We start from the raw sequence: 13,947 nt of genomic DNA on the forward strand, positions 1-13,947 counted from the left end.
TAGAGTCTCACTTATCCAACACTCGCTTATCCAACATTCTGGATTATCCAACGCATTTTTGCAGTCGATGTTTTCAATACATCATGATATTTTGGTGCTAAATTTATAAATACAGTAATTACTACATAGCATTACTGCTTATTGAACGACTTTTTCTGTCAAATTTGTTGTATAACATGATGTTTTGGTGCTTAATTTGTAAAATCATAACCTAATTTAATGTTTAATAGGATTTTCCTTAATCTCTCCTTATTATCCAACATGTTCGCTTATCCAACGTTCTGCCAGCCCGTTTACGTTGGATAAGTGAGACTCTACTGTATTGCCTTCTTGTATTTGCACAGGGTGTTTGCACATGTGCTGGAAGTATGTGACTGGCCAATGCAAAAATATCATCCTATCATGAACAATCCACTTCGAACCAGGAGAGCTTTTCCCAAGTTTCCATGGAGCATATAGAGTACAACCCCAAATCACAGTCAGCTATCTCTTAATCATTAGTTAAAGAGATATTCTCTCAGATGCCCAAGTCATTGGGTGGCATTTTTAGCCCATTATAGAAAAGAAAAATTTCCGAAATATGTCAAGTTTGAGTAGAACACCACTTCTCTCACCTGCCTGATCAAAGGCACAATTCCATGCTGAAAGCTAACCAGTTGGGCCCTGTACTATTAAAGCTTTCATTTCCATAATGTTTGGTAAGTGTTCCCAATGCCGTTTCTGGTTATCACATCATGTTTCGACACTTCCGTGGCCCAGAGCAGAGTTCTTCCCAGGAGATCAATCATTTTGTGCTATTCATTTCATAATTGACAGCCAAACACTGCTCTATTATATCTCTGCAAGCAGAGAAACTTGATTCTTCCACACATTCAAAGGCAGCCCTACTTTCATTTGCCATAACATTCAATTTCGACTCCAGAACTGCCCTTATTCTTGAAGGATGGCCCAGAATCAGTAAAGGCAGACAAGTAACCGTTTCCTGTGTGAACAATCTTCCTCCTTAGCATTCCTCTCTCATTTTTACAATCATGCAGGAAGTTAGTAATTCAATACATTAAAAGTGCTTTTTTCTTTTTACAAACAAACCTGTCATTGCAACTTTTGAAGCCATTTTAATCATATCAGGGCCAGGTTTTAGCACAGCAAGTTAGGTAAAGGTAAGTCCAGTCATGTCTGACTCATCTCCATTTCTAAGCCGAAGAGCCGGCGTTGTCCGTAAACACCTCCAAGGTCATGTGGCCGGCATGACTGCATGGAGCGCTGTTACCTTCCCGCCGGAGCGATACCTATTGATCTACTCACACTGGCATGTTTTTGAACTGCTAGGTTGGCAGAAGCTGGAGCTAACAGCAGGCGCTCATTCCGCTCCTGGGATTTGAACCTGGGACCTTTCGGTCTGCAAGTTCAGCAGCTCAGTGCTTTAACATACCTCGCCACCACAATAAATCAAAAGATTGGAAGTTCGCCACTGCAATAAATCAAAAGATTGGCAGTTCAAAGCCCTGGTCAGGATGACCTTCAGCCCAGCTCACTGCCCCCCTAGCAGTTCGAAAACAGCTGTGAGTAGAGAAATAGGTACCGCTTAAGCGGGGAGATATTTTAATGGTGCCATAAAGGAAATACAGTAATAATAATAATAATAATAATAATAATAATAATAATAATAATAAAACTTTATTTATATACCGCCCTATCTCCCTGATGGGACTCAGGGCGGTTTACAGTCATAAAAGCAAACACAAACATTACATAACAACATAATACACATTATTAAACAAAGTAAAATAATACAATTATAACAATAAATCACACTTACATGACCAGATCAAGGGAACGGGAGTAGAGTCTCACTTATCCAAGCCTCACTTATCCAAGCCTCTGGATTATCCAAGCCATTTTTGTAGTCAATGTTTTCAATATATCGTGATATTTTGGTGCTAAATTTGTAAATACAGTAATTACAACATAACATTACTGTGTACTGAACTACTTTTTCTGTCAAATTTGTTGTATAAACATGATGTTTTGGTGCTTAATTTGTAAAATCATAACCTAATTTGATGTTTAATAGGCTTTTCCTTAATCTGTCCTTATTATCCAAGATATTCGCTTATCCAAGCTTCTGCCGGCCCGTTTAGCTTGGATAAGTACTGTACCAGAAAAATGCCAGCGATCAAAAAAGGAGGAAGTCTGTGAACAGGGCTCTTTGTCATGGAGTGACAGCACACACACACATATACATACACACATATACCGTGGCCAAAATCGAGCACAACCTCCAGGATGTTGAACATCGGAAATGCCTATATACCTCTATCTGTTGTCTGTCCTGTCTATGTATAATGGCATTGAGTTTGCTTTATATGTGTTCTGTGATCCGCCCTGAGTCCCATTCGGGGCGAGAAGGACAAACTATAAATGTTATAAATAAATATATTCTTGAATTTAAAATAGTAAAGAATCTTGTTTGGCAATGTTTCTCAACATTTCAGATGGCTCTCCCCTTCATGAGAGGGGCTACTACCAAAACATATATTGTGTAGTTCTAAAAGGTCTCAAGATGCCTTGAATCCCCCTCGGGATACAGAAAGGTTGGATATAAATATGGTAAATAAATAAGGTGCACTGGCACACATGGCCCATTTGAGATCACAATGAACTAAGGTACAAATCACTCCCATTCCCAATGGAGATAAATAATCACAGCAGTATCCAAAAACTCATAAACCCAACTTGGTATCTTCTGATATATTGGATTCCTATCATCTTTAACAATTTGGATTGCAATTCCATCATTCTCACGTGTATATAAAAAACCTTCAATTTGATATGAGGAAAAGCAACAAGGCAAATCAAGTACAGTAGAGTCTCACTTATCCAAGCTAAATGGGCCGGCAGAAGCTTGGATAAGCGAATATCTTGGATAATAAGGAGGGATTAAGGAAAAGCCTATTAAACATCAAATTAGGTTATGAATTTACAAATTAAGCACCAAAACATCATGTTATACAACACATTTGACAGAAAAAGTAGTTCACTACGCAGTAATGCTATGTAGTAATTACTGTATTTACGAATTTAGCACCAAAATATCATGATATATTGAAAACATTGACTACAAAAATGGCTTGGATTATCCAGAAGCTTGGATAAGTGAATGTTGGATAAGTGAGACTCTACTGTAAATAAATAAATGGAAACTGGACAAATGTATAGAGGATATGACTATAGTGGCTACTAATAATGAGAAGAATACACTTTAATCGGAAGCAGATTGGAAGCACCATACTGTTTAAGAACATTGAAAACATTGACTACAAAAATGGCTTGGATTATCCAGAAGCTTGGATAAGCGAGGCTTGGATAAGTGAGACTGTACTGTATTATAAAGGATGCATTACTACTTTCATTGCAAACAAATCCAAGCAAGGATGTTTTGATATCTCTTGGCATGGAAGGAAAAATCTTTTTTTTCCCAGTGTAACAATCTAGATTATCTGTGGTGTACCAGAACACTGTCTGCAAATGATTCTCTGTTGCTTTGTGAGAAGCTACACAACCTGCCAAATTTTTTATTATTAAAGAAAGGATGTTTATTCAAAAGTGTAACATTATTGTTAGAAAGCATAGAGAAGCCGTTTCTCTCACTGCAAGATAGATGTCGTTACTTATATCGCTTTAGTGTGAACCATAAAGCATTACAATGAAAGGCACTCAGGCACAGCAAATCTTGTTAAATGCATTTTGATAACAGCAGAAAAGGCATCCATTGCTTTCATTACTGCTGCTGCAACATATTTCACAGTTAATACTAAACAGATCTCCTTGAGCACAATCTGGGTTTTAGCGCATTGTTTATCTCAGTATGCATTCCTTCCAACACTTTTCATGTCAAGTAATTGACCATCACCAGGCAAATCTGCACAACCACATCTGGCCAAAGCTCTTTCGTTTCCACAAAGCCCTTACACTTTCCACATTGATCCTACTGCCAGGATAATTTCACTGCTTGGAAAACATTTCCATTGCTTTCTGTTGCTTCAAGAATATTCCTCTGGTTGGAACAGACACACATTCATGCTTAACTAATTTCCTACCAAAACCGCACCAGTATGTAAAGCAGAAGCCAAAGGTTAGTTTCGGCACAAAGATTGTGAGCAAAATATGTTTGCTTACATCTCCCTGCCGCTTAGTCAAACAATTTGAAAATATTACTAATAAGCTAGGGGTTGGCAATAAAACACAGTGCATTCCAGGACAATCCTTCTCTGCAAACAAGATGCTATCTCCTTCTCTTTTCTATACTGAGGTTGGTCATCCTTATCTGGAACTCTAAAATTCAAAGTACTACAAATCCATGCCTCACAACCTCTGAGGATGCCTGCCATAGATGTGGGCGAAACGTCAGGAGAGAATACTTCTGGAACATGGCCACACAGCCTGAAAGACATACAACAACCCTGTGATCCCGGCCATGAAAGCCTTCGACAACACATACTACAAAATAGTTGACATGAGTGGCTGAAATTGTGACACCTTTGTTTTCCGATGGTTCAATCCGCACACACTTTGCTCCATGTACTCATTATTCAACATATTGTGTAAAACTATCTTCAGGTTACGTGCATCAGGTATATATGATGGACAAAAGAATTCCACATTTAGACTTGGGTCCTATATCTCCAAGATTTCTTTATGTAAGTACATGAAAACACAGGTATTCAAAAATAAACAAATAAATAATCTTACTGTTATTAAGTCATAGTATCTACAATGAATTATGTGCTTTTGCTGATTTATACTGCTTGTACTTTCTTTCCCTTTCCTGTACTGTTTTCTTTTCACCTATTTTTAGCTTGGGACAGGAATGTAGCAAACCACCTTCTATGGAAGTACAATACAGTAGAGTATCGCTTATCCAACGTAAACGGGCCAGCAGAACGTTGGCTAAGCGAATAAGTTGGATAATAAGGAGAGATTAAGGAAAAGCCTATTAAACATCAAATTAGGCTATGATTTTACAAATTAAGCACCAAAACATCATGTTACACAACGAATTTGACAGAAAAAGTAGTTCAATACGCAGGAATGTTATGTTGTAATTACTGTATTTACGAATTTAGCACCAAATATCACGATGTATTGAAAACATTGACTACAAAAATGCATTGGATAATCCAGAACGTTGGATAAGCGAGTGTTGGATAAGTGAGATTCTACTGTATATAAATTTTTAAAACCCGTAATATATTATATGAAGCATGGACACAGATAATGCTTTGGGATTGGCCTTTAAATTGGTGAAACATGTATGTTTTGGCATGTAAGATCTATACAATCTATGTCTGGATCTATACTGCCATATACAATCCAGATTATATGGGAGGACCATCATCCTCGGCCTACAAGAGATTGCCTAAGAAGATATGGCAGTGTAGACTCATATAATCCAGTTCAAAACAGGTAATCTGGATTATCTGCTTTGATAATCTGCTTTACATGGCAGTGTAGATCCAGCCTCAGTCTGTCAAATCAATCCATCTGCAGTTTTCAATTTGTAGTCACTATCTAAGAGTGTGATAAACATACATAATCATCTCTTCTGTTTCCCCTATTCATTTTATGAGCGAGTTCTCCTTCTCTCTCATAGAAAGTTAATGGTAAAATTCAACTCTGGATAAAACTTTAATTAAACCTAGAATAATGTATGTCACTGTGTACTTACCAATTCCTTCATGCCAAAACAAAGCAAGAGCACCCATTAATAATGGCTCTTTTAATCACGCAAATTAGAAGGCACAAAAACGAGTTTAAAAGTGCTTGACAGATCTTTTCGTACTGAAAGATTAGGTTCTACGTATTATAATTGCCTTGGTTTAAATAATGGAGAAACCAATTCTTCTGGGTTTTTAACCTTGTTTGCCTGCAATTTTATGGAATTGTGCCCTGAAACCTCTACTTGCAGGGAAGAATGCAAACTAAAAATGGACAAAATAACAATTCACTTAAGAGGAGAACCTTTAGATAACTTTGTTAATGAATGGCAACCAATGATCCAACATTTCAATGTAAAATTAATCTAAAAATGTACATAGAGGAAGCTACTAGACTGAAGGCAAGGAGGAAATGGATATAAATTTGGAACATATAATATTTTTATATGTACTATACTCAAATAGAAGCCTGTGACCCCTTATTGAAAATATATTGTCTGAGAAATGACTATGAAAGACTAACAGATGAAAGTATTGCACTGCATGCAACAAACACCTGCAATGTATGTATATTTGAATGAATGAAAATAAACATTATATATATATAAAAAATTGCTAACTCTTCCTCCAAAGCTTTGAACAGACGTTTACAATCTTATTTGGGCAAAAAAAGCAATACACCAGAGATTAGCGAATGTGATTGTTCCCTAATCTATTCCAACCCCATAAAATGAGCTGAGATATTTTATGAAATCAGATCTAAAAATCTAAATTTTGGATATCTAAGTGCTTTACTAGAAAAACAAAATGAACAGGCAATGACATTACTTTACAATGCTGGGCTTGATTACATAAAATTACTGTACCATTTGAAGTGAAAAGGCATTTGGTTAGAGCCAAAACTCACCAAAAAACAAACAAACCAAACACCTGCACCATCTCTTTTAAAGAAGACTAAGCTGTTCTCTCTCAAACTGGGGTAACAATGGATCTGAAAGGCACATTATAAAGATTCAAAGGTGGAACTGTACGTATAATAAGCAGCATACATATAACATATTCTTGGAATAAAAACAGGGTGGAAAAACGAAACACTTCTTGTTATATAGCTTCTTAAACATATGAGGATTTTCACTGTGAAGCATTACCATGATCTCCAGATTTTATACACTGCACAATATATGTGTGCTTCTAAATCAAGTGCTCCTAAGCTTTCTCAAATCACATGCTTTAAAAGCAAGGAGGCGAGCAGAGTAGTGTCAATACCATCTTGCACAAGCAGAGAGTCAGGAAATCCAATCAATAATAATATCTACAGTGTATCCAGCACAGACATCTATTCATAGTCCTCACAATAGAGGTTTGATTTGGCAGTGTAACAATACTTTGTTTGTATAGCTTGGATGGACACACAGTGTTGGCAGTTAGGGTCCTTGTGATAGCAAATCCCCATCTTTTGATACAAAAGAAGATGGAAGCAGAATTGGAAAAGAAAAGCTCTTGTATATCAATGTAACTCCAAGCCACATGCTTCTAGTATCAGCTCATACAAGGTCAAGAAGCAAGTCAGAGTAATTGCAGGAGCCCAAGGCTCCTCAGAAGCTTATCAAAAATATCACAGTGGGAAAATTAACATTCAACGATAGAATGAATTACTATAGATGTAATATTATCTCACAGTATTCAGTCACTAGAAAACATCTCCCGCAAGCAGCAATAAAATATTGTGGTTCATAAGGTACTGTCACAAGGTCTGGCCAGAGCTGTGAGAACAAGATACCGTATATACTCGAGTATAAGCCAACCCGAATATAAGCCGAGGCACCTCATTTTACCACAAAAAAACTGGGAAAACATTGACTCCAGTATAAGCCGAGATACCAATAAAATTACATTAATTGAGGCATCAGCAATTTAAATGTTTTTGAATCTTTACATCAAACTGTCATTTAAGATATGACTGTTCAAATCATTATTTTCATCTTCTTCAATGTAAATGTGCTTATGTATCCTTTAAATAATAATAGTGAATTAATAAATCTAATAATAAATGAAGTAAAATAATAAATGTAATAATAAATAGAGTGAAATAATAAATGTAATAAAAATAGAGTAAAATAATAAATGTATTAATAATAAAAACAGAGTAAAATAAATGTAAAAGAATAATAAAGTAAAATAATAAATGTAACAATACCAATAATAATAGAGAAAAATCATAAATATACCATATATACTTGAGTATAAGCCAACCTGAATATGAGCCCACCAGGACCCTCACCCAAGTATAAGCCGAGGAGGTTTTTTTTAGTCCTAAAAAAAGGGCTGAAAAACTAGGCTTATAATAATAATAATAATAATAATAATAATAATAATAAAAACTTTATTTATACCCCACCACCATCTCCCCAACAGGGACTCGGGGTGGCTTACATGGGGCCATGCCCAGAACAATACAATATAACAGAATATAGAAAGAACAACAAATCATAACACATTGAACAATACAATAAATGAAAATATACATTACAACGCAAAATCAGAAGAATAATTATAGTTGAGTATATACTGTGTCTTAGAATAGTTCTGAAATTTCTAGTGTCATATGTGAGTCTCAAAGTTGAAATGTTAGGGTCCGTAAATCAACTATTTAATGTGAAAAGATCTCCCTGAATGCAGAAATATTCAGATAAATCACCAGGGTCTAATATATTGTAATCACAGTTTCTGCCTCACCCCCTACAAACCCCAGAGATCCCTCCGTTCTGAGGACCAAGACCTACTGGAAGTCCCCAGTTTTAAGACCTTGCGTCTAACTGCAACTAGACGCAGAGCCTTTTCAGTAGTGGCGCCATCTCTGTGGAACACCTTGCCACTTGAAGTCCGTGCCTTGCGGGACTTGTTGGCCTTCCGCAGGGCATGTAAGACACACCTGTTTCGGCAGGCTTTTGAGTTCTGTTGCTGATGTTTTAAAAGGTGCTTTTAGGATGTTTTTAAGATGTTTTTCTTTTTTAAAGCTGTTTTTAAAATGTTTTTTAAATTGTTGATTTTAGCCGGTTCTTGTAAGCCGCTCCGAGCCCTAGGGGAGTGGCGGCATATAAGTTTGAAAAATAAATAAATAAATATGTATATACCTTCAAGTCACCTGTTGACATGCCAATTCCATGAATTTTGAAGATATAGTTAGAGGTGGTCTTGCAATTTCCTTCCTTTGAAATAGCCTACAGCACCTAGTTGTCATTGTCAGTCTCCCATCCAAGTATTAACCAGTGCTGGCCCCGCTTAACTTTTGAGATCAATCAGGAGCTGCTGCCTTGGGGGTATTTAGGCCACATATGATAAGGAATCTCCTGCTTTTTCTACAAATTTATCTGGGTTTACTAGCTCATCAGGGAATGCCATTTTCCTCTGGAGGGTTTCACATTTGTGGGACTTTTAAGTGGCAGAACAACAGCACCCCAGCACCCCCTGGTGCCGGAAAATAAATAGTCTGTCTACTTTTTATTTACTTATTGAATTGTTAGTCTAATGCCAGTCCAAGGAACAGAAAATAGATCAATCTATCCCTGGAACCTGCCCACCAAAGAGATGCCAGTAATCAATTGAAAGCAAAGGAGATCTTCAGCAAGATCACAGCAAAGACAGCTGGCCATGTAGTTTAGGAATGTGAATAACCACCACAAAGGAGGGGAACACCAACCTTGCATTATTCTTATTATATCCATATACCTCCTATCTCAGTGATGGTTCTGAACTCCTTTGTGTTGCAGGCTTTATAGCAAGGACATTCCAAAAAGTAGCCTTCCTTTCTCACAGTGTTCCAGTGACCCAACATCTTCTTGAGATGTCAGAGATCTGTCTGCCCTCTGGCACTAGCTACCGACTTTGAAGCCTGCAAAGGTTTTAAAAGATTGGATCGAAGACTGAAATCACATAACAAAGCGGCAAGGTCTGTTTTCCAAGGGTTTAAAAGGGGCTCATCACTCAGGAAAAGGCAGAGGCAACATCTGAAGGCCATCTTGACGACTTATAAATCAAAAAGGTCTAAATTCAGGGGGAAATCAAATCACTGCAGCAGCCACATCAGTGGCATATAGAGTGTGACAGAGAGTACTTTGCTGTCTTTGCCCTTCTGGCTGCTGTCCTTTGAAATCTCAGTCTTTTTCCTGTGGGTAGGAAAGCCTTTGTAATCAATGATATAGCCCTTCCTGTCCTATTGCAATTGAAACTGTGCCTGCTGTTACACTCAAGAATAGCAACTTTCAGATTCCTGATTATCAACAAGAACAGTAAGGCTACCTTATTGCAACGTGAGGAAAAACAACATATATACAAACACCATGCCAGTTTCATCACAGAGTTCTTTTTCAAAGGCTGCTTTGCAGAACAGCCCCCAACTGCGAGGAACACACATGAAAGAGAAAATACAGACACACAATTCTCAACTATGCCAAGAAATCTACTCCTGTTGAGCAGATCTCCAGAGAGTCCAACTACCCACATAGCCCTGTGGGAGATGTGGGCAGGCTTTAACAGCAAGCTACCTTCTAACATCATAGTTTAGTTTAAAATCACTCATGACAGAGATAAAAACTCACACCACAATGAACCGTAGCAATTACAAAGGAATGGAAAGAGAAAAAGGAAGGCAAAAGAACATTAGAGTCTGGTTGCAATACACAACATTACGATATGCCTACCTGCACAGGTTTTCTTAACCTCAGTTAAGAAATATGCTTATACAAAACAAAATTACACATTTTAGGCAACAAAACTTTTCACTTAAAGTAGCACAAATTAGTTGGCCCAGCTTGCCCTCATTTTAAATTTTTGTACTGTTTCCATACTCTGCTTTGTCTTGTTATTATTATTATGTCTTGTTTTACTATGTTATTGTATAAGCATTTTACTGGTTGTTGTCATGTGTCTTGTTCTGTATTTTATTTTGTTTTATTGTAATTGTTTGGGCTTGGCCCCATGTTAGCAGTCCCGTGTCCCTTCGGGGAGATGGAGGCTTGAGCTCTGCGAGTGCAGCATTTTTCCAAATGAAGCAGAGAGTGTTTGATGATCGGGACATCCATAGAGATACCAAGGTGCTTATCTATAAAGCCATTGTCCTCCCAACCCTGCTGTACGCCTGTGAAACGTGGACGGTCTACAGACATCAACACCTGGAGCGTTTCCATCAGCGTTGCCTCGAAAAATCCTGCAAATCTCTTGGGAAGACAGGCAGACAAATGTCAGTGTGCTGGAAGAAGCAAAGACCACCAGCATTGAAGCCATGCTCCTACGCCATCAACTCCGCTGGACTGGCCACGTTGTCCGAATGCCCAATCACCATCTCCCAAAGCAACTACTCTACTTCCAACTCAAGAATGGAAAAGGGAATATTGGTGGGCAGGAAAAAAGATTTAAAGACGGGCTTAAAGCCAACCTTAAAAACTGTGGCATAGACACTGAGAACTGGGAAGCCCTGGCCCTTGAGCGCTCTAATTGGAGGTCAGCTGTGACTAGCAGTGCTGCGGAGTTCGAAGAGGCACGAATGGAGGGCTTAAGGGAGAAACGTGCCAAGAGGAAGGAGCGTCAAGCCAACCCTGACCGGGACCACCTTCCACCTGGAAACCAATGTCCTCACTGCGGAAAAACATGCGGGTCAATAATAGGTCTCTTTAGCCACCTACGGACACACTCCCAAGACATCAGAAACGGAGGACCATCATCATCAACCTACAAGGGATCACCTAAGTAAGTACAAAAATAAAGTTTTTATTGTTGTTATTATTATTATTGATACAGTAGAGTCTCACTTTTCCAACACTCGCTTATTCAACGTTCTGGATTATCCAACGCATTTTTGTAGTCAATGTTTTCAATACATCGTGATGTTTTGGTGCTAAATTTGTAAATACAGTAATTACTACATAGCATTACTGCATATTGAACTACTTTTTCTGTCAAATTCGTTGTATAACATGATGCTTTGATGCTTAATTTGTAAATCATAAACTAATTTGATGTTTAATAGGCTTTTCCATAATCCTTCCTTATTATCCAACATATTTGCTTATCCAACATTCTGCCGGCCTATTTATGTTGGATAAGTGAGACTCTACTGTACTTCGACAATGTTTTTGTTGGTGTGTACCTTCAAGTCATTTCCAATACAGTGAACCTATGACAGGGCTTTCTTAGTAAGCTTTGTTCAGCCTTTGCCTTCCTCCGAGGTTGTGAGAATACAACTTGTCCAAGTTCACTCAATGGGTTTCCATGGTCTCCAGCATTATATTCCAAGTTCACCCAATGGGTTTCCATGATCTCTAGCAATATATTCCAAAGTTTAAACCACCAAACCGTGTTGGTCCATTCCTCAGTAGTGGTAGCCAGTGATATCCATGAAAATCTGATTCATTGGTGAAGGGATGGATTGATAGGCACTGAAAAACAAGAGTCCAAGCTACCATCTGGCACCTAATGAAAGGGGTCACATCTAGAGAGCCCAAGGTTACCAAAACAGCTAAGAGCTATCCAAATTCAATTCAGCAAAGGAGGCTGGGTCACTGTCAGAAAGTCAGAGGTCACCTCCACACTAAGAGATTTCATGCAGTCACAGGCAATAGTCATGGATGAGCAGTAGCTAAACTAAAGCAGGATATAGGAGGGAAATGGAATTTAGGGTACCTGATCAGGGAAAAAAAAGGAAAGTGGACACAGGACGGATGGCCTAATAACAGTTAGACATAAGTCTCCATTTTAAGTAATGTGGGAATATACCACCGATTCTCAATTAATATTACTTTAGCCTCTAGATGAGGGGTCCCCAAACTTTTTAAACAGAGGGCCAGTTCACGATCCTTCAGACTGTTGGCGGGCCGGACTAAAGTTGGCCACTGAGCAATAATAATAATAATAATAAAGAGGGTTGGAAGAGACCCTTTGGGCCATTGAGTCCAATCCCCTTCTGCCTTTGTGCACTGAAAGCACAAGCAAAGCATCCCTGACAGATGGCCACCCAGACTCAATGTTAATAATAATAATAACAATAATAATAATATAAAATGTGCCGTGCCAAAAGATCTCAGCCGGCATTTGGAAACAATAGACATTGACAAAATTACGATCTGCCAACTGCAAAAGGCCACCCTGCTTGGATCTGTGCGCATCATCCAAAAATACATCACACAGTCCCAGACACTTGGGAAGTGTTCGACCTATGATTTTGTGAAACGAAATCCAGCAGATCTATCTTGTTTGCTGTGTCATACTTATAATAAAAAAAAGGTTGAAAGAGACCCTTAGTCCAACTCCCTTCTGCCTCTGTGCACCAAAAGCACAAGCAAAGCATCCCTGACAGATGGCCACTCAGCCTCAATGTTAATAATAATAATAATAATAATAATAATAATAATAATAAAGTTGTAAGAGAAGAAGAGACCCCTTGGATCATTTAGCACAACCACCTTCTGCCCTTGTGCCATGGGGGCCGGATAAATGGCTTTGATGGGCCGCATTCAGCCCCCGGGCCTTAGTTTGGGGGCCCCTGCTCTAGACCAGCAATCCTTTTTAAAGAAATAGAGATCTCCATCCAAATAGACAAGGGGCACACAACTCAGTGCTGCTTGTTCCCTTGCCACCACTTCATACTTCAACAATGCAAGTTGTGCCAAACCAAGAATATGAAAAGTTGCTACAGGAAAATTATTCTTGGCAAGGCTGTCAACTGCACAAGTGAAAACAGCAACCTCTGCAGTTCAAGCAAACCATACATTCAAGTAGTTTAAAAGCATGGCAGCCACTGAGCACTCAAGCTGCACTGAATCCACCAGCCTACGCTTTAGCTTCACCTTCTGATCCTCTCCAAATGCTGAGTGAACAGAAAACTCTAGTTAAATGCACAGAAGAAGAGACATTTTAATGAAAAACTGCAAATCAAAGCAACAAGGTAAAAAATAAAATAAAACAGGCAGCGGAAAAACATTAGGCATATTACAAAACAATAAGAAGAAATGGAAGTGTCAAAGCAGCAAATGGGAAGCATTTTAATTTAAAATGAAAAGGATGATGTGAGACAAAAACATTTTTAAAAAACACTGAAATGAATTGGGGGATATCAAAAGGAAAAGGAAGGTTGCAAAAGCAAGGGGAAATTGTATTTCTTTTCAAGTCTAGGAGAGACTAGCTGAAGCATGCAGGGAATAAACAAACTGGTTATATAAGGGATTCATTTCTAAGA

At 38.2% G+C, this 13,947-nt stretch overlaps 1 protein-coding gene across 9 annotated transcripts in view; it reads right to left on the reverse strand.

Annotated features, from left to right (window-relative positions):
* The window catches only part of rere (arginine-glutamic acid dipeptide repeats), a 384,137-nt gene that overhangs the window by 355,978 nt on the left and 14,212 nt on the right, over positions 1 to 13,947 (reverse strand). The gene's annotated exons all lie outside the window — the stretch shown is intronic.

Source organism: Anolis carolinensis, unplaced genomic scaffold, assembly GCF_035594765.1.
Source record: "Anolis carolinensis isolate JA03-04 unplaced genomic scaffold, rAnoCar3.1.pri scaffold_15, whole genome shotgun sequence".
NCBI classification, from domain to species: domain Eukaryota; kingdom Metazoa; phylum Chordata; class Lepidosauria; order Squamata; family Dactyloidae; genus Anolis; species Anolis carolinensis.